Below are 22,011 nucleotides of genomic sequence, written 5' to 3'. Positions count from 1 at the left end.
GCTGAAAACCAGCTGCCCATGCGGGTTTGGTCTCCTTCTGAAGCCTCTATTCTGTCCCACTGATAACTTGTCTGTCTCAACACCAGCATCACACTGTCCTTACTCCCCCACCTTTACAGTGAGTGTTGACATCAGGTAGTGCTAGTCCTCCAGACTTACTCCTCTCTCTTCCAAAGTTGCTTTGGCTATTCTAGGCTCTTTACATTTCCGTAGAAATTTTGCCATTTAAAAAAAAAAAAAGCCTGCTGGAATTTTCACCAGCTTTGTGACAAATCTATAGATTAACTTCACAGAACTGAGAATTTAAACCTGAGTCATCTGACCTATACCCACTGTACATATCCCCTACGTAGTTCTTTTTCCATTTACCTCAGCAATACTTCATCGTTTTCAGGGACACAATCTTGTATGTCTTTTGTCAGAAGTATCACTGGTTGCCTCAAGGCAGGGACGGGGGTTGGGAAGTCTGGCATGTGTAGATTATCAAGGGTCATGGGGGAGCTTTGGGGGATAATGGGTGTATTCATTTTTCTGGATTATGGTTATGGTTTTATAGGTACACTAAATAAGAACTCTTTAATTTTCAACTGTCCTCACCACTATATTTGGGTTGGGTCAGGGTAAGATGGTGGCTGTTTAGAACCACACATCTAAGTCACATCGTGAACAGAACCTCACTGGTGTGAACCTCTTAGCAGTGTTGTATGGTCTCACACTTTCCTCAGAGGTAGAGTCCTCTCACGGGGGACCTCGGGGAGCAGGCTCCGGGGTTGACAGGTTAGATCAGTGGTCAGGAAATTGGAGACTGGAGGCCAAATGGAGTCACCTGCTGCTTATTTTGAAATACAGCCTACAAGCTGTAAATGGTTAATGTAATGTTTGTAAATGGTTTTAAGATTTAAAAGAAGAATTCATGACAGATCATATGAACTTAACATTTCAGTACTCATACATAACGTTTTCTTGGAGCAGCCACGCTCATTTGTCTGTGTACTACTTTTGGTGACTTTTCCCCTAAAGGGCGTGGTTGGGTGGTTTCAACAGATGTTAACATACGGCCTGCAAAAGCTAAATACTTTGCAGGCCAAGTTTGCCAGCCCACCACTGAAAGCCATGCTTCTCAGCCAGGAACAGTTTTGCCCCCCAGGGACTTAGTGGTGTCTGGACTTTTCACCAGTCACCATTGGGAGGGGCGCTCCCGACTCCCCAAGTGTGTGGGGTCCTGGGTGCTGCTGGATATCTTAAAGAGCCCAGGACCGCCCACCGAGACAAGGGACTGGCAGGACCACCACGTCAGAACTGTCTAATGGAGAAGCCCTGGTTTATTTATTTATTTATTAATTTTTTAAAAAGATTTTATTTGACAGCAAGAGAGAGAATACAGAGCGAGACAGAGAGCTGTGGGGGGGAGCAGAGGGATAGGGAGCAGCAGACTCCACACTGAGTGCAGAGCCTATGTGGGCCTCGATCTCACAACCCTGAGATCATGACCTGAGCTGAAATCAAGGATCGGCTGCTCAACTGACTGAGCCACCCAGGCACCCCAAGAGAATCCCTGGTTTAGAGGAACAGGTACAGAGGTTTTTAGTAACAAAGTTGCACACTGCTTACGGCAAAATCTAATGAATTGCAGCTAGGTGGGGTCTTTTAGTGATAACTTTTGACCATTTCTATACACTGGTCTCTTTCCCAAGGTTTTCTCTTAACTCTTAGATGCTGTTTTCTTTTGCTCTGTTTCCAAGTCTCATATGCTCCTGTGGCCAGAACTGAGTGTTCCTTGATGGATGATCCTGTTTCCAGATTGTATTCTGTTGTGCTCAAGTGAAGTTTTGTTTCTTAGCAACCTTGGTCATTTATAATGGTGCTCCACTGTGTACCGCTCAGACTTGGAGCGAGCCCTTCAAGTCTCCTCCTTCCCGGTACTAGCAGACTCTATCTTTGATGCTCAGGAAGGCCCATCAGCAAGGTCTTCCTTAGGGTGGGCTCTAGTTCATTGTCCAGAGGAAAGCCCAGAAGAGATTTAAAGATACAGGTAGTGGGGGCACCTGGCTGGTTCATTCAGAAGAATATGCGACTCTTGATCTCAGGGTCATGAGTTCAAACCCCATGTTGGGGCAGAGATTACTTAAATAAATAAACTTTAAAAAAAAAAAAAACTAAATTAAGAAATAAAGGTAGAAGCCATGTTCACAGATGCCTTCTCTCTCCAGAGTTTTCTAATCTTTTTTATCAGTGGTTCTTAAGGTGTTTAAATTTGTAAAAGTAGTATATATGTTTTAAAAACTCAAAATGATGCATAGGTTTATAAGGCAGAAAAGGTAAGTTGCCTTAACCATAACTCATAGTTCGGTGCATGGATAGGCAAACTTTTTTCTTCAAGTTCAAAACGTAAATATTTTAGGCTTTGAGGTCTAACAGTCTCTGTTGAAACTACTCACTTTGCTGTTACAGCCCAAAGTAGCTCCTGGTGGTAGTAAGTAAACAGATGCACATGACTATGTTCCGGTGGTACTTTGTTTAAAAAAACAGAATATGGCCTACGGGCCCTAGTTTTCCACCCTCTAGTTTAATTTCGTGACCCCTCTATACATACGTCAACATATATATTGAAACAAATAGAATTGTTCGCTATATCTTATACTACTACCTATTTTCCTTTCACTCATTAACAAATTGTGGACATATATGTCAATATAAATTAACCCATCCCGTTTGTCCACTCCATTTTCATTCCATAAGTTATTTAACAATTTGGTGATGAATATTTAAATTCTTTGCTAGTTTTTCACTCTTATAAGTACTCTTATGCATATATTTTTGGAAGTATTTTTGTGTTCTTTGTTTTAATTTTCAGGGTTTTTTGGTTTTTTTTTATTTGATAGAGATCACAAGTAGGCGGGGGGGGGGGGGGAAGCAGGCTCCCTGCTGAGCAGAGAGCCTGATATGGGGCTCCATCCCAGGACCTTGAGATCATGGACTGAGCTGAAGGCAGAGACCTTGAGATCATGGACTGAGCTGAAGGCAGAGGCCTTAACCCACTGAGCCACCCAGGTGTCCCTTAATTTTCAGTTTAAAAATAATATAATAATAGAGTCTCCTTTGTTTTTGAACTATATTATCCCTTGAGTTTATTTTGGGATGTTGTTTAATATTTATAAGTCATTTGGTAATGTTTATTAATATATTTCAGGGCCATGTTATAGGTATATTCAAATCTAGAATTGTTATATCTTTCTAGTGCTGTTATCATTAGGTACTTTTATATCCCTAGTAGTGCTTTTTGTCATAAGATCTACTTTGGTAATATGGATGCTTTCTTTTGGTATACATCTGCTTGATATAATTTTTGCATCATTTTACTGTCATCTTACTACAATCTTATATTTTAATATACTTTGCATTAGCATATGGAGTTTTTTTAATGCAATCTGACAATCTTTGTCTTTTAACTGAAACATTTAGTCTATTTATATTTAATGTAATACTTGACATGTTTAAGTTTAAATCTATTTTCTGACAATTTGCTTTCTATTTGTCCTGCCTGTTCTGTGGTTTGTTTTTCCTTTTTTTTTTTTTATTCTTACTTGTTTTTTAAAATTGATTAGTGAGTTTTCATTGTTCTGTTACTAATTTACATTTTTTTACTATTGTAATTTACACTATTTATTACTTATTACATCTCAAGTTATCAAGTCTTAATATAAATATAAATTAGTACCTTTCCCTCTTCCTGGACAATGCAAGGGACAGCTTCACCTCCAGTCGTCTGATCCCAGTACAAGTGCTGTGTCCATCATATTAATTCTTTATATATGTTAAGTCCTCAGAAGACGATGATGTTGATTTTCATTTAGGTCAGGCTCTCTCAATCTTAGCACTATTAACGTTTGGTTAATAGTTTTGGTTAAGTAATTCTTTTTTTGTGGAGGGCTGGTCTTTGTATATTTAGTAGGATCCAATGGCCTCTACTCCTTAGATGCAACCAGCACCTTCCCCTTGATAATGACAAGCAAAAATGCCTTCACACATTACCAGATGGGGGATGAAGGGGATCATCCTGCCCCAGCTGAGAACCAGTGCTTTCAAATCACCTAATCATTTATCCTTTCATGTGTGTTCATTCTGTCACACAGTGTCAGTCTCTTGTCAGGGTTATGTTCTTTCTGATTGAAGAACACTTTTTAGTAATTGCTTTAATGCAGGACTACTGATGGCCAGTTCTTTTTTTGTATGTATCTGAAAAGATTTATGTATTATGTCTTTCTGAAAGAATGTATTTGCTAGACATGGAATGGTAGGTTGACAAGTTTTTTGTTTCATCATTTTGAAGATTTCATTCCAATATCTTCTTGTTTCCTTAGTTTTGATTGAATAGTCATCTGCCAACCTGATTATTTCTCCTTTAAAAGTAACTTTTTTTTCTGGCTGCTTTGGAGAGATTGTCTTTGGCTTTGGTTTCCAGCTGTTTTGCTCTATTATACAGAGGTAGGATTTTCTTGTTTTTATCCTCTTTGGGACTTAAGCATTTCTTCAGTCTATGGCCTCATGTTCATTAAATTTAGAGACTTGTCAGCTCTTATATCTCCACCTAATACTTCCCCACTTCTGTTCTGTTTCTGTCCAAAGCCACACCTGTGGGGGTGATGGCCTTTTTACTGTGTCTGCACTCTCTCGTCATCTTCACTCCATGAATTATGCTGGTCATTTTTTCAACCTCTATCCCAGCTCATTATCTCTTCAACAACAAATCTGTTCATTGACTCTCTTGATTCTGTTATTGTGGGTTTTAGTTTTTCAGTTTTCAGTGAGTTCCTCTCATTGTTTCTAATTCTCTACTGAAAGTCTCAGTCTTGAACTTTTTGAACATGTTAATCACATTTTTCTTAAACTCCATATCTGAAGACTGCCATTTTCTGGACCCTATTTCTATTTTCTCTTATTTCCCTGAGGTGGTAGCCATGTTGTTCTATTTCTTCAAGTGCTGCGTGACTTTTGATTGAGCACCAGATGTTGTACAATGAAAATTAGGAAAATACTTTGAAGCCTTGGGTGATATATTCTTTATCCCAGAAGGATTTACATCTGCTTCGGTCATGAGGTTAAGCACGACCAGTTATAGACTGAGTGATCTGAAGCTGAGCCTCACTGTCCCTAATTACTAATTACACTGAGTCCCAAACCAAAGCCTGAGGACTTCGCCACATCACCTTCCCTTCACGCTGCTGCTGGCGTGGCCCTATTCCTAGATGGTTTTTTGTTTTGTTTTGTTTCATTTTGTTTCAAAGATTTCATTTATTTATTTGACAGAGGGAGAGCCTGCAGAGGGGAGTGGAGAAGAGTAGAAAGAGAGAGAGAATCTCAAACAGACTCCCAGCTGAGCGCAGAGCCTGACGTGGGGCTCGATCCAACAGCCCTGAGATCAGGACCTGAGCTGAAATCAAGAGTTGGATGCTCAACCCACTGAGCCGCCCAGGCATCCCGGTTCCTAGAGTTTTATTTCTCTCTTGCCTCCTGAGGCTGTTTTAAAGCTACAAAGAAATTCTCCGCTGCTTCTTCTGGACACTCCTTCCAGATGCCTTCAGAAAAAAAGCTGTTCAAACCTATTTGGTTTCAGTTCTATCCCAAATGTTAGTCTTGCTCTTTTCCTCTAATCTATTCTCAGCATCTGCTGCTCTGGAGTGCTTTGTTTGCATTATCAGAACCAGGAGTTCCCTCGGATTACTTTTATTTCCTGCTGAAATATATCCTCTCTCTCTAAAGGAATGTTTTGGGTTTTAAAATTTTTGAAATCTTACGTTAGAAAATATAACTGTTTAGTTGGAAATAGAATAGTGATTTCAAAATTGTTTTCCTCCAGAACCTTAGCTGTTGTCCCTTTGCTGGTGTTACTGATGAGAAGTCTTAAATGTGATTCTCATCTCTTTGTAAGAAGTCTTTTTTCCCTCTTGGTGTGGAAGTTGTTTTTGTATTTTCAACTCATTTCTAATAGTCAGAAGTTTTACTATAAAGCACAGGCTTGTTTTCATTTTTTTAATTTATCCTTGGGATCTTTTAACCTAATGAGGACTTGATTTTCCACACAAGCGCTCCCTCACCTAGTGTCTTTTTCAGTTGCTTCCTTGGTCTCGGAGGGGCTGGTCCCGGGATCTAGATGGCCAGGAACCCCTCCCCTTCTTATCTCCTAGTGCAGCTGTGCATTCACTTTGTTTGTAAGAGATCTTCCGTTCCTTCTGGGGTGTGGTGAGAGGACAGGGTGGGCCATCAGCTTGGTGTGTTCTCTTGAATGTCACTAGATCTTTTTAACTTTGTCCACCAGCGTCCCCCTCCCTGGGCGGTTACACTTGGGCCAAGCTCTGATGCATCACCTGCTCACTTCAGCTCCCTGGACCGCAGCCTCTGAGGCATTGTCCGTGCCTGCGAACCTCCCATCCGCGTGCAAGCTTTTGTTCAGTATATATGCCCATTAATTACTGTCTCTTCAAAACCCCTACTGGAGGTCATTGAAACGAAACTACAAATTTATGTCATCTGCTTCAGTTTTAGTAGAACTAACAGGCAAAGGGTGTGAGAGGAGCAAATCCCTCAGCCGACAGGCAGTTGACATTATAAAAGTCGATTCAGAGAGCCAGCAGATGGATTGGCAAGGAGCCGCAATGGCAGCAGGGGAAGCAGTGTGAGAAGCTGGGCTGCGAGCCGGAGGGAAGCAGCATGTGCCAAGTGGCAGGGACGTGGGCTCTGATGGAGAGCGTCGCAGCTGCACTTGGCATGCAGTGAGTTCACGGAAATTGTCTTGCGTTGACGGCCATCTTTGCAGACTCCCCATCCTGAAATGGGTGAGAGTTATGAGGAGCCCAGCCCTGGATGGGGGCCTGGCCCTGGATGAGGTCTCAGATGGCCATGGTCCCAGAGCCTTGTCTGGGCTCCCCTCCCCCAGTGACACCCTGGAGGTATCTCCCTTAGGCATTCTCTCCACACACACACCCCCCCGCCCCCCCACCCGCCAAAATTGGCTGTCCTTTATTTATCCAGAAACTTAAATATACATGTCAAAAATAAAATTACAGAACTATCTTAATTTTAACAAAGTCAGAATCTAAATGTTTAAATAATTTTTAACGAAATGGCCTCTCAATACTAACTTTATAATTTGATGCCTAGGCCTTTGTTATTTTCAGTGATATATAGAACTTTGCATTACATTTAATATTTACTTTAATAAGCAACTCTGCAATTGAGTAAATGTGTTTCTAGAGGTAAAATTTTTGGTACTCTAATCCCAGTAGATATTATTTTGATCAAATAAATTTTTCTTTCTAGCACTTCCTGTTTTATCCCAACATTAAATACCATCTGTAAGTCTTGGTTAACTTACTGTTTTTCTCCATTTAAAGTTTTTCATCAACTGTCTTAAGTAAGTTTTTAAAACACTAAATTGAGAATTTTAAACTTCTGCACAAAGCCATGAAACGTCTATTGTCCCTTTTAACTTAACAGGCTTAAAAATGAAAAACAATTTTAATTAATACTTCATGTTCTTTTAGGTCTTAAAAATAGAGAATGTAATTTTCAAACCAACTTATACTTCTATTGAGCATGTAATTCTATTTAAACATATAAGAATATATTTAATCCTAATTCCGTAAAAGTTCAAAATACTTGGGAAGTATTCGTCCTGAAAAAAAACAAGTAAACAGCATAATGCACACTTTAAACTTTTAAAATCTATTAGTAAGAGGTAATTTCCTCAAGTGTTAAACACATTTGCAACATAAAACACCCAAATATTAAAACCATTCCACATGCTTTAGTAGAAACTTAAAATTTAAAACTTTTTTACCTGAAATTCTAAACTAAGTAGGTTTTGCTTGGTGTCATTTAAGTCTCCAGCTGAAAATGAAACAAAACCAGAGCTTTCTTTAAAACAAAGAGGATTGTTGAGAAATGTTAACTGACTTCTTAGTAAAATGTGAAATAACTGCTTCCCTTGGGGATAAATGCCTTTCAGATCTTTGTGCAGAACAGCCAAGAGAGTAACCAGGGAAGATGGTTACCAAGGGAAATATTTTTTCTAAATCACAGGAGAAGCAGAAAGCAAAGGCAGGCGAAGGCATTAGAAAGGCAGGAGCTGGAAGCTCAGAAGAGGCTGATTAAGAAATGTGTCGTTTCCATAGACTGTTTGCATTAAAAAAGATCTTAAAGTTCACACCACTCGACATGGTCCGCCTTTGAGCTCTACCAGATTACAGAGACGCCCTTGTTGCCATGCTGAGGACTGTGCATTCCTGGGATGCCTTTAGTGGGGTTAACTGGCTTGTTTCTCCCCTGCTCCCCGCAGTCTGCAGGCAGTGTTAACAAAGCAAAGAGCTGTTACATATTAATGTCACTGAAATTATGTAACTTCGAACCTTGAAGCAATAACAAGAAAATGTGTGTAGGAACTTAGAGCCTCCTGATTATGATTACTCTGGCGAATTTTTTGTCTACTTTGGCCTCAGTTTTGGTTATTTTTTTGTTTTGTTTTGTTTTGTTTTGTTTTAATCAACAAATGAGCAGGTCAGAGAGCAGAGTTCCACCGCTGCTTACGGGGACCTTGCATGAGTTACTGTTGTTTCTGATTAAAGTTTATTCTTCTGTATAACTGGGATGACAATACTTATCTTCCAAATTTTTGTGCAAATAAAATGAATAACGTATGTAAAATGCCTGTCATAGAGTAGGTAATTATATAATGACTATTTTAAAAATTCTTATTATTCTACTTCAGGTGTCCAAATTTTCTGACAGGAGACACATTTTTGTTGTTCCAGAATCTTAAAATGACCTGGGTAGACCAAATCAAGATGATCGACTAAGCACATGGGCCTCCCAAATTCCTAAAATGACAGAAACTGTATTTGTAGGGGGTTATTGTTTTGGTTTTTTTTGGGAGCACTTTACTGAAAAATAATTAGTACTATTAGAAGAAAGAAATTTTGAGAAATTCTTTAATGATCAAAGGCATGTAGACTCTGACAGACAACACTGCAGTCCAAAGACATGTGGGAGAGGTTAGCTTGTGGGTGTTCCAGGTTTAGAAATTATAAATGCTGGTAACAGTGAGGTTTGTTAGAGACTGCACTTAGGAGTAGCTGGTCAGGGGGGTGCCTGGGTGGCTCAGTTGGTTAAGCATCTGCCTTCCTCTCGGGTCATGATCGTAGGGTCCTGGGATCGAGTCCTGCGTCAGACTCCATACTCGAGGGGTGTGTGCTTCTTCCTCTCTCTCTGCCCCTCACCCACTCGTTCTCTCTCTCTCTCAAATAAATAAAATCTTAAGAAAAAAGAAAAAGAGTAGCAGGTCAGATGACCCCAGACTTCCTGGGGTCTTCAGCATTTGTTCTAAGTATTAGGCATCTGCCCCCGAATTGAACCTGCATTCTCATCCAGTTGGCCTGGGTGGCTGGTGGAACAAGGAAGTTCCCCACATGTTCAGAATCCAAACTCACTACTAATAGAACCGGGTATAAGAATAAGGTTGACCATCCCCACCACATATTCAAAGCCTTTGGTCAGTATTTTAATCCTGTACTCTATAGTACTAAGCAGATAGCTCAGGATTACCAAACATTTGGGACAACTCTGACATTAGAGATAGGACCCTTACCTCCCCCTCCAAAAATACTTAGACCCATAAGGAAAGAAAAGGGCTTTGGAGATTAAACAACAATGTGGTACCACTGCACACTTAGTAGAATGGCAAAAATCCAAAACACGGACGTCACCACCACACGCAAGCAAGGGTGTGGAACAACAGGACCTCTCATTCTTTGCTGGTGGGAATGTAAAATGGTGCAGCCACTTTGGAAGACAGGGTGATGGTTTCTTCAAAAACTAAGCATACTCTTACCATGTGATCCAGCGGCCGTGCTCCTTGATATTTGCCCAAATAAGTTGAAAACTTAAGTCCACACAAATATTTACAGCAGCTTTATTCACACCTGCCAAAACTTGGAAGCAACCGAGATGCTGTTCAAGCAGGTGATGGGTAAATAATCTGCAGCCCATCCACACAAGGGAATATTATTCAATCCTTAAAGGAAATGCTCTATCAAGCCATGAAAAGACATAGAGGAAAGGAAACTTAAGCGCACATTACTAGTGAAAGAAGTCAGTTTGAAAAGGTACACACTTTACGATTCTGACTATATTACATTCTGGCGAAGGCACAGTTGTGGAGAAGAGTGAAAGATCAGTGGTTGCCAGAGATCAGAGCAGAGGAGGGGTGAATCGGCAGAGCACGGAGGATGGTTAAGGCAGTGCAGCTACCCTGCATGATACCCTAATAGTGGATCCGTGTCGTTGCACATTTGTCCTAAACCATAGAATATATACTACCAAGTATAAACTCTAATGTAACCTAAGGGTTTGGGTGATTATTATGTGTCAGTACAGTTTATCCATAGTAACAAACACACCACTCCAATGCCGGATGTTGGTAAAAGCAGAGCTTATGTATGGGGGGTGGCTGGGGAATATATGGAAAACCTCCGTGCTTCCCTCTCTATTTTGCTGTGAATCTGGAATTTCTCTTTTAAAAAGTGGCCTGTTTGAAATACATACACTGTTTGGGGAGGGAAAAAATGTTGATGAATGTAGTGTTGGACACAGTGTGTTTGGGACAAACAAAACACTTTAATTCTTTGAGCACAGCTTAACAATAGCTGTTTGCTGCGCCAGCATGTGACTTCTAGGGATCCAGGGCAGACATCTGTGCACATCTGTGCCTAGAGGAAGGCACTCGGCAGCACTTAACATCAAAGAGCAGGAACAGGGCTGCCATAAAGCTATGTAGAAAGACAGTTGTAGTTGTTATCTGGGCTTGCAAATTGTCCCCAATATCCCAAGAGGAAAAAAAGGAAGTCAGAACAGTGCGTGTGCTGTGTTAACTTACCTCCTTCTAATGTGTAGCGTAGCACCTTCTTGAGGACAAACAGGAAGGAATTAATAAGGCATAAATATCAGACTCTTAATAATGTTTATCTCTGGGTGATGGAATTATGCTGGGACTTTACTGTTTAATCTGTGTTTTAATAACATTTTGAGCTTATAACCAGATCAGAAAAAGAATAACTTTCGAAAAGAATGTAAGCAATCAGAAAAAGAGGTGACTTGAATCAGCATTGTAGAGAGAAGCAGCTTTCCCATGACGCCGAAAGTAACGGTGCTGCAGAGACCAGGACTCTGGCTTCTAAGGTCCCTGCTCTAACATTTTGTGGCTTAATGGACTGTTACATGAATCCTTCTGCAGAAACTATTTTAACCACATAGTACATGGAAAATGCTGGTGTTGGAGTCTCCACCCCTTTGTTATTGCAGCCATAACTGTGTCCTGAGACTTGGCTCTGACAGCAGCTCTGCAGTGTGGTGTGGGTCCGGCGCAGGATGTGAGCGGGTCCCTGTGCGCCCAGGCCACAGGGGCAGCCAGCACGGGTTCAGCCTCCAGAACACATGTCAGAGTGACGACTCCTTTTCAGTATTTTTACTCTTGTGCTGTAGAGTACCAATGAGTTAGTTTTTCTTGGAAGGGTGCGGTTGTTTTCCATATGACAACTTGGTAGCTAGCATCTCGATAAAGCTGAATTTTGGAAATTTACAGAGGTCCCTTTCAGAAATGGGTCTTACGTCCTGGGGTCTCTTGTCAGCCTTTTTGTGCCACAGATGTCTCCAACTAATTCACACCAAAGCGTGACAGGCTTCATTTGCTGTTCCTGACATACCCTCTCTAAGGAATATTCACATGTGAGTGGAGTGCTAGTGTGTGAATGTACCGTGATACAGACTGTCCCCCCACTTCCTGAGTTGTGGTGCGTGTCTCTACAATGATTCTGTGATATATACTACTGCCATAAATCGACAGGATGCCCAGTTCACTGCCACTTTATTGTTTAAATTATTTTTATATTCTGGAATCAGTAATACAAATGCATACAAATGGCATAAATTTTAAAAGTACACAGTTAAAAATCCGTTTTCTGTATTAAATACTGGCAGTTTGGGTTCTACCAACCTTACCACCAAAGACTGAAAAAGCCTGATAATTATAAAAATTTTAAATCACCAATGTGGTTTAAAAAAAAAAAATTGGAGGATGCCTGGGTGCCTCAGTCATTCGCTAAGCGTCTGCCTTTGGCTCAGGTCATGATTCCAGAGTCCTGGGATCGAGCCCCACATCAGGCTCCCTGCTCTGCCGGAAGTCTGCTTCTCCCCCTCCCTCTCCTGCTGCTTGTGTTCCCTCTCTCACTGTCTCTTTCTGTCAAATAAATAAAATAAAATCTTAAAAAAAAAAATTGGAGCCCCTGGGTAGCTTCCTGTCCTGGGGGAGTCTGCCAGAAATGTCAAGGAGCAAAACTGTCAATGAAATAGAAAACATAGCAGACAACATCCAAAGTGCCACAGCTGGGGGGGGGTGGGGGAGGTTAAATTTTTTAAAAAGATTTTATATGTTTGTCAGAGAGAGAAAGAGAGCACAAGCAGGGGGAGCAGCAGGCAGAGGGAGAAGCAGGCTCTCCACTGAACAGGGAGCCTGATGGAGGACTCGATCCCAGGACTCTGGGATCATGACCTGAGCTAAAGGCAGACACTTGACGGACTGAGCCACCTAGGCATCCCAGGGGTGGGTGGGTGGGTTGGTTGGTTGGTTATTTATTTATTTAAGATTTTATTTAATCAGTTGAGAAAGAGAGTGAGAGAGAGCATGAGAGGGGAGAGGGTCAGAGGGAGAAGTAGACTCCCCGCTCAGCAGGGAGTCCAATGCAGGACCCTGTCCTGGGACTCCAGGATCACGAACGACCCAAGCCAAAGGCAGTCGCTCAACCAACTGAGCCACCCAAGCGCCCCTTTGGGGTTTTTTTTAAACCTAATAAAATCAGCAGCAAGGCTGATGAAGGAACAAAGAGGAAGAGTATAGGTCACCAGTGTGAGGACTTAAAAACAGCATCCCTATAGATTCTGAGAGCAGGTAAAAGAACATTAAGAGTATATTATCAACAACTTTATGCCAGCAAAGTTAGATGATAGGCTAATTCCTAGAAAATCCTATTTAATGAACTGTCAGAAACAGACATAGAAAATCTGAATTGTCTATAAGTATTGAGGGAGTCAAATTTGTAATTTCACACCTCCCCACAAAGAATACCACAGACCTATGTTATTCGTTAACAAATTGTATCAATGTTTTAAGGCTAGCATAACCATACAGCAGCCTGACAAAGATATTACAAGAAAGGAAAATTATCAACCAGTCTCACTAATGAACATGGATTCACAAAACTAAAATATTAACAAACCAAATCTGGCAATATATAAATAGGGTAATACACCATGACTACGTTGGGCTTATTCAAGAAATACAGGTCGATTTAAGGATAAAACACAAACAGACAAACAAAAAACCCCAAAAAAACAAACATCATGCGATCATGTTAACGTTTAAAGAAGAAAAAAGAACGCTTTTGCATACTAGAAATGGAAGGAATTCCTTAGTCTGACAGTATCTACAAAACGACATACTTCCACCCGTAGCAACATACTCGGGAAGATGAAGTAAACATCCACATGAGAACTTATCCATGAATTTCTAATTTCATTGCTACGCTGTTCATAACAGCCAGCATGTGGAAGCAACCCAAATGTCCCATCGGCTGATGAATGGATAAATGTGGTCCAGCCACACAGTGGAATATCATTCAGCAGTAAAAAGGAATAAAGCACTGATTCTTGCTACCATGTGGACAAGCCTCAAAAACACGATGCTCAGCGCAAGAAGCCAGTCAGAGAAGACATACCTCGTATGACTCCATTTACGTGAAATGTCTGGAACAGGCAAATCCACAGGGGGAGGGAGTGGATGAGCAGTCTGGGGTGGCAGGGTGGGGGAGAGAGTTTCTGTATGGGGTGACCACATGTGTCAGAAACAGGCCGTGGGGATGGCTCCCCACTATGAATGTACTAAAAACCACTGAATTATATACTTTAAAAGGGTGACTTTTATGGTATGTAAATTATATCTCAGTAAAGTTGTTATTTAAAAAATACTCAGTGGTGAAATACTGAAATTTTCCCCTTTCTGGAACAAGACAAGGAGCTCTTGACGGTCCCAGCCAGTGGAGGAGAGCAAGAAGAGAAGGGAAAAAAATACAGCAAACTAAGTAATGGAAGGAAAAAATTCTTATTAGTCCCAGATGATATGGTATATATGTCAAAAATCAAAAATAACTTAGAAAAATCATTAAATCTCATAATGTGTTTTCCAGATACACAATGTATAAAAATCAGTTGTTTTTTCTACAGTTAAAGAATGGAAGGTAAGATGTGCTTTAAATATCAAATATATTAAAAATATAACAAGTATTTTGGGATGAATCTAAGCAATGATGAGGAAGCCCTCTTCAGAGAAAATGTTGAAGGAAATTAAAGCAGCAGTACGGAGAGGGCCGGTACCAGCCTTGGGGAATGGAACATTCCGATTGCAAGATACCATCTTTACTTAAACTGACCAGAGTTGAAGCAGTTTCAACCAGAATCCTCATAGTTTATCCCCCCTCCCTTTAAAAAAAATATTTTACTTATTTATTTGTCAGAGACACAGGGAGAGAGGGAACACAGCAGGGGGAGTGGGAGAGGGAGAACCTGGCTTCCCGCTGAGCAGGGAGCCCCATGCAGGGCTCGATCCTATGACTCTGGGATCATGACCTGAGCCAAAGGCAGACGCCCAAAGACTGAGCCACCCAGGCACCCAAGCCAAGCCATTCTTTTTTTTTTTTTTTTTAAGATTTTATTTATTTATTTGACAGAAATCACAATCAGGCAGAGAGGCAGGCAGAGAGAGGAAAGGAAGCAGGCTCCCCGCCAAGCAGAGAACCCTATGCGGGGCTCCATCTCAGGACCCTGGGATCATGACCCGAGCCGAAGGCAGAGGCCTTAACTCACTGAGCCATCCAGGCGCCCCAAGCCAAGCCATTCTTGATGCAGAACAATGCAGAGGACTTCGTCTTGCATTTCAGCTCTTACAATAAGGAGCCACAGTAGATCGGATGGTTTGTTCATGACTCTCGGTGTAGCTCATCACGTTCAGCTCCTTGTCGTAGGAGAGAAGTGGCCCTGCCAGGCATGGGGTCACCTCCCTTCAGCTGGTTGTTTGCAGGGACTGGGAAATGGAGGCCAAGAGACTGCATTGTAGAGACCAGAGCCAGGATCAGTAGACAAAGGTACAGGCAGGCTAATTTGGGCTTTGTGGAGTAAACGAACAAACAAAAACCTTTTCTCATAACCACACCTGTGCCTGAGCTGCTTCATGAGGTTACAACTCCACAGGACCGGAAAGACATTCTGTTGGGAATGCTGAAGAGGGGCGTCTGTGACACGAACTTGACCATTTCGTTCCCATGATTCTGTCTTTTGGAGGTGGTGTGTCAGGCCATGGGACCTTGGAGGTCTGACCTTCTTGGGGACTCCCCTCACTCCCTGAGAGAGTGTTCAGGGGTGGGCTTAGTAGAATGGCACATGTGGACTGCCAGAGGGGTTCTAGGTCGGGATCTTGGGCCCAGACCCTGAATCTCTGTGCTGACCGTGTTAGGTGAGAAGATGTAGATGTGTTCTTCTGCATGACATCTGAGTGTGGAGACAAGCTCCAGCGAATGGTCCCCTTGAGGATGCCAGGTGCTCACTTCTTGATGGGAGGAAGTAATCTGACTTAAGAAGTCCAGTTCCTTGTTTTGAGAATTGAGTAAAGTATCAGGAGTGAAATTCCCTATTTTGCCATAGGAACATTCAGTCTGGAGACTGGAAAGGATGAAAGGATCATGAAGGGATTGAGATGGGTTCAGACGAAGGTTGGCGTGTTACACATCAGGCTTGCAAGCAGTAAAATAAATTACATTGGGCTTCATTCTCCTCCCCTCTCAAGCGTCCTCTGTGATGACCCAGAAAGTTGGGATCACAGAATCCTGAACTCAGAATCTGTGTCCACGAGAACATGGTGGTGTGGCGGCAGGAAGCAGCGGGGACTGGTCCACCACACTTCCCTTTTGCCCTGTGTTGTGTGCTGCCCAAGCTGTGGCCCCTTTGTGTGAACACCCAGCCCATACAGCAGACCCTTTGGACCAGGGTCACTCACACAGCATTGCAGTGTGTCCTCGGGGCGACCGAGCCAGGAAAAGGGCTTGCGTGGACCCTGGAAACTAAGCCAGTTAGGCAGGAGCTCTGGGTGTCCGTGCCCCACGCATGATCTCAAGGAGGAAAGCCCTTGCTTCAGAGACTCCCCCTCTTAGGGTGGGACTAAGATTGGAAAGCATAGTTCAAGGAAGAAGACATTCTGGGTAGAGAAACCTACAGGAACGTGTAAGGACTTGGTGTGGTGGTTTCCTTGTGATGCAGCCACTTCCCCAAAATGACCTCCTCTGTGACACCGTATGTTTCTAATTATACTTTGCTCAGGCGCTCAGGCCAGCTTGGCCCGGACGGCTCCCAGGCGCTGTGTGAGCACGTTCAGCAGCGCTCCAAACTTGTTATTCATCCCATATTCTTTACTGTAGAGAAGTCACGGAAATGCAGAGATGCAAGACTGACCTAATGACTGGTTCTACTGGTTGGAGGGGTTTTAAAATTTAGTTCAATTTCTGCTTTTTATAGCGATTATTTAAGTTTAAGCTTGGTTGGAGATGTGCGTTTATATCATGTCCCTAAAGCCAGGATATTGTTTTCCTTGTCCAAACCAACCTGTTTTAACACTTGTAATATTCTGACAGGAGTTGAAGACAATGGTCTCAGAAGAAATTTGTGTAAGAAAAAAACCAGATAGGGGTGCCTGGGTGGCTCAGTGGGTTAAAGCCTCTGCCTTCGGCTCAGGTCATGATCTCAGGGTCCTGGGATCGAGCCCCGCATCAGGCTCTCTGCTCAGCAGGGAGCCTGCTTCCCCCACCTCTCTCTGCCTGACTCTCTGCCTACTCGTGATCTCTCTCTCTGTCAAATAAATAAATAAAATCTTTTTAAAAAACCCATATATATATATATACAAATATATACGTGTATATATATATATATATATATATATATATATACACACACACACACACCTGGCGTATATATATATATATATCTGGCATATATAGTTTAATTTCCATTCTTAAAAACTACAGTCATTTTTGCTGTAAAAGTGTATTTTCAGTGCTAAAGATGTAATGCATCTCATTTGGCACTTTAATCGTTTTGTTGAGTTTTAAAGTAACCTAGGTCAGACATGTCCAGTATGTCCCCTGGCAGAATGGGGTCCTGCCACGCAGGGATTGGCACTGAGGGCTCCGTGCCGTGCTGGGCTCTCTGGGCTCACTGCACGTGCCGTCTCAATGAACCCACCTACCCAGTGACACATGTGCTGCCCTCCATTCCATGAAGGAGGAAGGCTGAGGCCAACTGAGGAAACCAAAGCTTCATGGAGAGAAATAGTTTGCCTGACTCGCTGAGAAATGAGGGACCTGTGGCTCTGAGCTGGTCTGGTCTCTTTTTCCACCCTGGTGCCCTGGCCCCCGTGTGCTCCCGCCCTGCAGACCTGGGCCAGCACCACACTGTTCCCCACCTGGGCAGGAAAAGCCCTCGTCCCTCTTAGGACTCCCCAGCCCCGTCGGGCCACAGGAGGCAGCTAACTGGCAGTGCAAACCAGACTGCCCGTGCATGGAGAGCAGATGGGGGGACAGTCGCCACCAGCATTCAGGGTCAGTGTGGGGAGCTGCCCCCGGCGAGGGTTGGTGGGTCACACCCTCCGCAGGGGCAGGTTCTCGTCCACTTCTCACGCGGTTCCCTCTGATGCTCTGGACGTGGCATTCCTGCTTTGGGAAGAGCCGCTGCAGCCACAGCCTCCAGAACTGGCCTTTTCCTGTAATTTTCTCCAGCAGACCCTGAAACCCATGCTTAGCGTGAGGTTTGTGAGAAGATTACACATATGGCAATTTTAACATTTCCCGGGAACGGGGATTCTTTTCCACTGATACACTGTCTGAGGGAGGTGGCTGCAGACCAGAGCAACCACAGTATTTACAAAGATATTTAGTAAAAACGAAGGCTTTGGCAACCAGTGTAGCCCATCACTCATGGGGGATAAAGTGAAGCTCGCTTGAGGTTTAATAAATCAGAACATAGTGTGTTTGTCCACGACCTCATTTTTTCCTCATTACTGGTAGGTGATGTCATGTTTTCATTTCCATTTGAATCTTTTAGTGTCCAGGAGTAGGAAAAAATTCATGTTCACCTCATTTATTATGCTGTATTTCCATTCTTAAGGAGAAAGCTTAGTTTTAATTCTGCCAGATACATGAATACAGTCTTCAAACTTTTGTTAAGATTTATGGGATTTTTAGAAGACTAGTGTCCTGGAAATTACTGACATTGTATATGTGCAAGGATATTGCTTTTGAATTAAGTTCTTTTCTCATTTTGCCCAATGAAATTCTGATTTTAACAAAAGAACAAGACTACACCAAATTATAGCAGAATAGAAAATTTAGATATTGCTAGAAAATATAAAGTCTAAAATCATCTGGAAGCATACCAACTATTGAGGCGAGTAATGCATACATAACAGTATCTTAAACGCAATGCTCATCTTTGTCCTGCACCTTTCGGCCAGTGAAGGGTGTCACCTTCGTCTCCACATGGTATGGTAAATAGTCCAGGTGTCACCTCTGTCCCGTGTCACCTCTGTCCTGCCACAGTGGGGTCAATAACACTAAAAGCAAGCAAGGAGCCCTGTTTCATGAGCTTGAGCCTCTACCTTCCCTGTGCCCTCCTGGAGACACCCCCTTTTCCAAGCAGCTCTCCCCAGGGGTACACTTGTCCCCCTGGCACCTGGTTACCCTGCCTCATATTGTAAAGTGTAGTTTCCATCCGTCTTCCCCAAGTGGTATGTGAATTCCTTGGAGACTTACGCATATGTATGTGGGCGATTAAGTCATTCAAGTTTTTACTGAGTGTGTCTAGAGCTTGTTGTTGAAATCTCCCAACAATAAAGGCCTATGACTTAGTTCTTAGAGCTGATGAGAGTCCTCTCTGCTAAGGGGTGGGATCCTCCGTGTTGGCAGGAGTGTGGTGCGTCTTGGAAACAGGCAGGAGATACCTGTGTGGAGTTGTCAGTACCGGGTCTGCAGCAGGCAACACATGACTCCTTCCTTCCAACTCTCAGTCCTCTTGGTCTTTCCAACCCTCCTCCTCCACCTGAATTCAGGTCTGGAACCTCATCTTTAGCTCTAATTTCTCTCCAGGGGAGTGTGATCACCCGTGTGCCATCTGTGTGCTGGTAATCTCCAGCTGCGATCTTGACATGTCTGTTTGAGTGTCTGGGGTCATCTCAAGCCTAATAGATGCAAGTATTTAGGAAGTACCACTGCGGTCACATGTAAACTGAAACTCAAAGGTTACTTAAGCGTTTGAATACAGAGCAGTAAGGTGAGGGAGAAGGGCCTACAATGAAACCCTCAGGTTGTGGGAAATGAAGGCGATCAAAAGATCTGCAGGCTTGAGTACGGGAGAGAAGCAGCTAGAGCACCAAAGACTTTGGACCTGATGTTGAAGGTTTGGGGCTTTCCCTAAAGGCTGCAGGGCAGAAGTATAACCAGTGCTGCATTTCAGAAAGGGAACTGCATAGTCTACCTTCTGAAGGGAAGGAAGGGCCACATCTAGAGGCAGAGTACTGTTGAAAAGACCACTGCAGTGATTCAAGGGGGAGGAGTGGGGAGCTCAAGAGATAATTAGATGATTAGGTAAAATCAACAAGACTTGAGATTTACCTGGGTGTAGGGAAAGGGATGGGGGAGGAATCATATAAATGAAGCCCAGGTTTCTTCTTCTTCTTTTTTTTTAAGATTTTATTTATTTATTTGACACCGAGAGAGAGATCACAAGTAGGCAGAGAGGCAGGCAGAGAGGGATGGGGTTAGCAGGCTCCCTGCTGAGCAGAGAGCCCAATGCGGGGCTCGATCCCAGGACCCTGAGATCATGACCTGAGCCGAAAGCAGAGGCTTAACCCACTGAGCCACCCAGGTGCCCCAAAGCCCAGGTTTCTTTTTTTCTTTTTTTTAAATACTATTTTTTTAAAAGATTTTATTTATTTATTTGACAGACAGAGATCACAAGTAGGCAGAGAGGCAGGCAGAGAGAGAGGAGGAAGCAGGCCCCCTGCCGAGCAGAGAGCCCGATGCGGGGCTCGATCCCAGGACGATGGGATCATGACCTGAGCCGAAGGCAGCGGCTTTAACCCACTGAGCCACCCAGGCGCCCCAAAGCCCAGGTTTCTGATGTGAACAGCTGCATGGTGGGATGGCCATTTCCTGCAATAAACACAGGTTGCAGAGAAAGATGATATAATCTGTTCTACAGAGCAGAAGAGAGACCAGGCTCGATATCCAAGATTACTTTTGTTTGTGAATGGACGGCACTGAAGCCACAAGACTGAAGGAGGTCATAGACCATGATAGACAACCAAGACTTCCTTTGCGCAAAGTACAGGAACCAGAAGATAATTTTTTTGTAAGATTTTATTTTTTAAGTAATCTCTACACCCAACATGGGGTTCAAACCTTCAGCCCCGAGATTAAGAGTTGCATGTTTTCTGACTGAACCAGCCAGAAGCCCCCAGAAGAAGAGAATTTTAAAACTCTCCAAAATAATCATTTCACACATTGTTGATAGAAATTTAAATTAATGAATTCTTTCAATAGGTTATTTCATCCATCTTTCCTAAACCTTAAGCCATTCTGTTAAGATTCTATCTAACAAAAAAAAAATTTAAGATTTTATTTATTTGACAGAGAGAGATCACAAGTAGGCAGAGAGGCAGGCAGAGAGAGAGAATCAGGCTCCCCACTGAGCAGAGAGCCCGATGAGGGGCAAGATCCCAGGACCCTGAGATCATGACCTGAGCCGAAGGCAGAGGCTTAACCCACTGAGCCACCCAGGTGCCCCAATCTAACAAAAATTTTTGCACAAATGTACAAAAATATCTTAGAAGAATATTCATTGTAGTGTGTAGAATAGTGAAAAACTACAAATAGCCCAAAAGATTATCAATAGAAGATGGTTACATTACGACTTATTGTACAGTTGTGCAACGGTTACCTTCTGCCTTAAAAATAACAAAGTAGATTTGTATTTGTTGGTATGAGTACTTGAATGCTAAAAGCAATCATATACAGTGTGTATGGCCGATACAGTTTATTGAGCATTTGGTATATCCCAGGCAATATATATAAAGAACTTCAGAAATCAATAGGGAAAGACACCCAGTAAAATAATAGGCAAGCAGTCTGAACAGACTGTTCACAGAAATCAAAATTTAAATGGCCAATTAAACACATCTAAGTGTTCAGCTTCGTTGGTAAAGTTAGGGGAGGTTTTTTTTTAGGGTTTATGTATTTCAGAGAGTGCAAGTGTGAGTAGGAGGAAGGGCAAAGGGAGATGGTCAGGGAGAGGGGGAGCAGACTCCCCACTGAGTGCGAAGCCCCTGCACAGTTCAGTTTCTGTTTGAGATATCATGTCCTGGGAGAACCAAAAGTCGGACACTTGATCAACTGAGCCACCCAGGTGCCCCGAGAAAAATGTATTTTAAATCACCATGAGATATCACTGCATACCTACCAGAATGATAAATAGTCAAAATACTGACAGTGTCCACTGTTGGATATGGGGCAGCAGGTTCCTCATGCAGTGCTCTTTGACCATAAATTGGTACAGACATTTTGACATTGTCTATAAAAGTCGAAGACTCAGTCACCCCTAGGTAAATATCGAAAAGAAATGTGTACATACGGATATCAAGAAATGCACTCAGGCACCTGGGTGGCTCATTCAGTGAAGCATCTGCATTTGGCTTGGGTCATGATCTCGGGGTCCTGAGATTGAGCCCCTTGTGGTCGAGCTCTGCACTCAACAGGGAGCCTGCTTCTCCCTCTGCCACTCTCCCCACTAGTGTGCATGCGTGCATGTGCTCTC

The 22,011-nt window shown here is 42.8% G+C and overlaps 2 protein-coding genes across 3 annotated transcripts in view; one reads left to right on the top strand and one right to left on the bottom strand.

The window, feature by feature from the left end:
- Positions 1 to 8,020, bottom strand: part of ECM2 (extracellular matrix protein 2) — a 32,884-nt gene extending 24,864 nt beyond the window's left edge. The window contains exon 1 of one of the 2 annotated variants that reach the window (XM_080819854.1): positions 7,838 to 8,020. The gene's annotated coding sequence lies outside the window, so the exon portion shown is untranslated. The remainder of the gene's footprint in view (positions 1 to 7,837) is intronic. The other variant, XM_080819853.1, reaches the window with a different exon arrangement.
- The window catches only part of CENPP (centromere protein P), a 242,805-nt gene that overhangs the window by 185,938 nt on the left and 34,856 nt on the right, over positions 1 to 22,011 (top strand). The window lies entirely within an intron of this gene.

The sequence above is a fragment of the Martes martes genome (assembly GCF_963455335.1).
Source record: "Martes martes genome assembly, chromosome: 12".
NCBI classification, from domain to species: domain Eukaryota; kingdom Metazoa; phylum Chordata; class Mammalia; order Carnivora; family Mustelidae; genus Martes; species Martes martes.
Note: the sequence above shows the minus strand (reverse complement) of the source record. Positions and strands in the feature narration are given on the sequence as shown.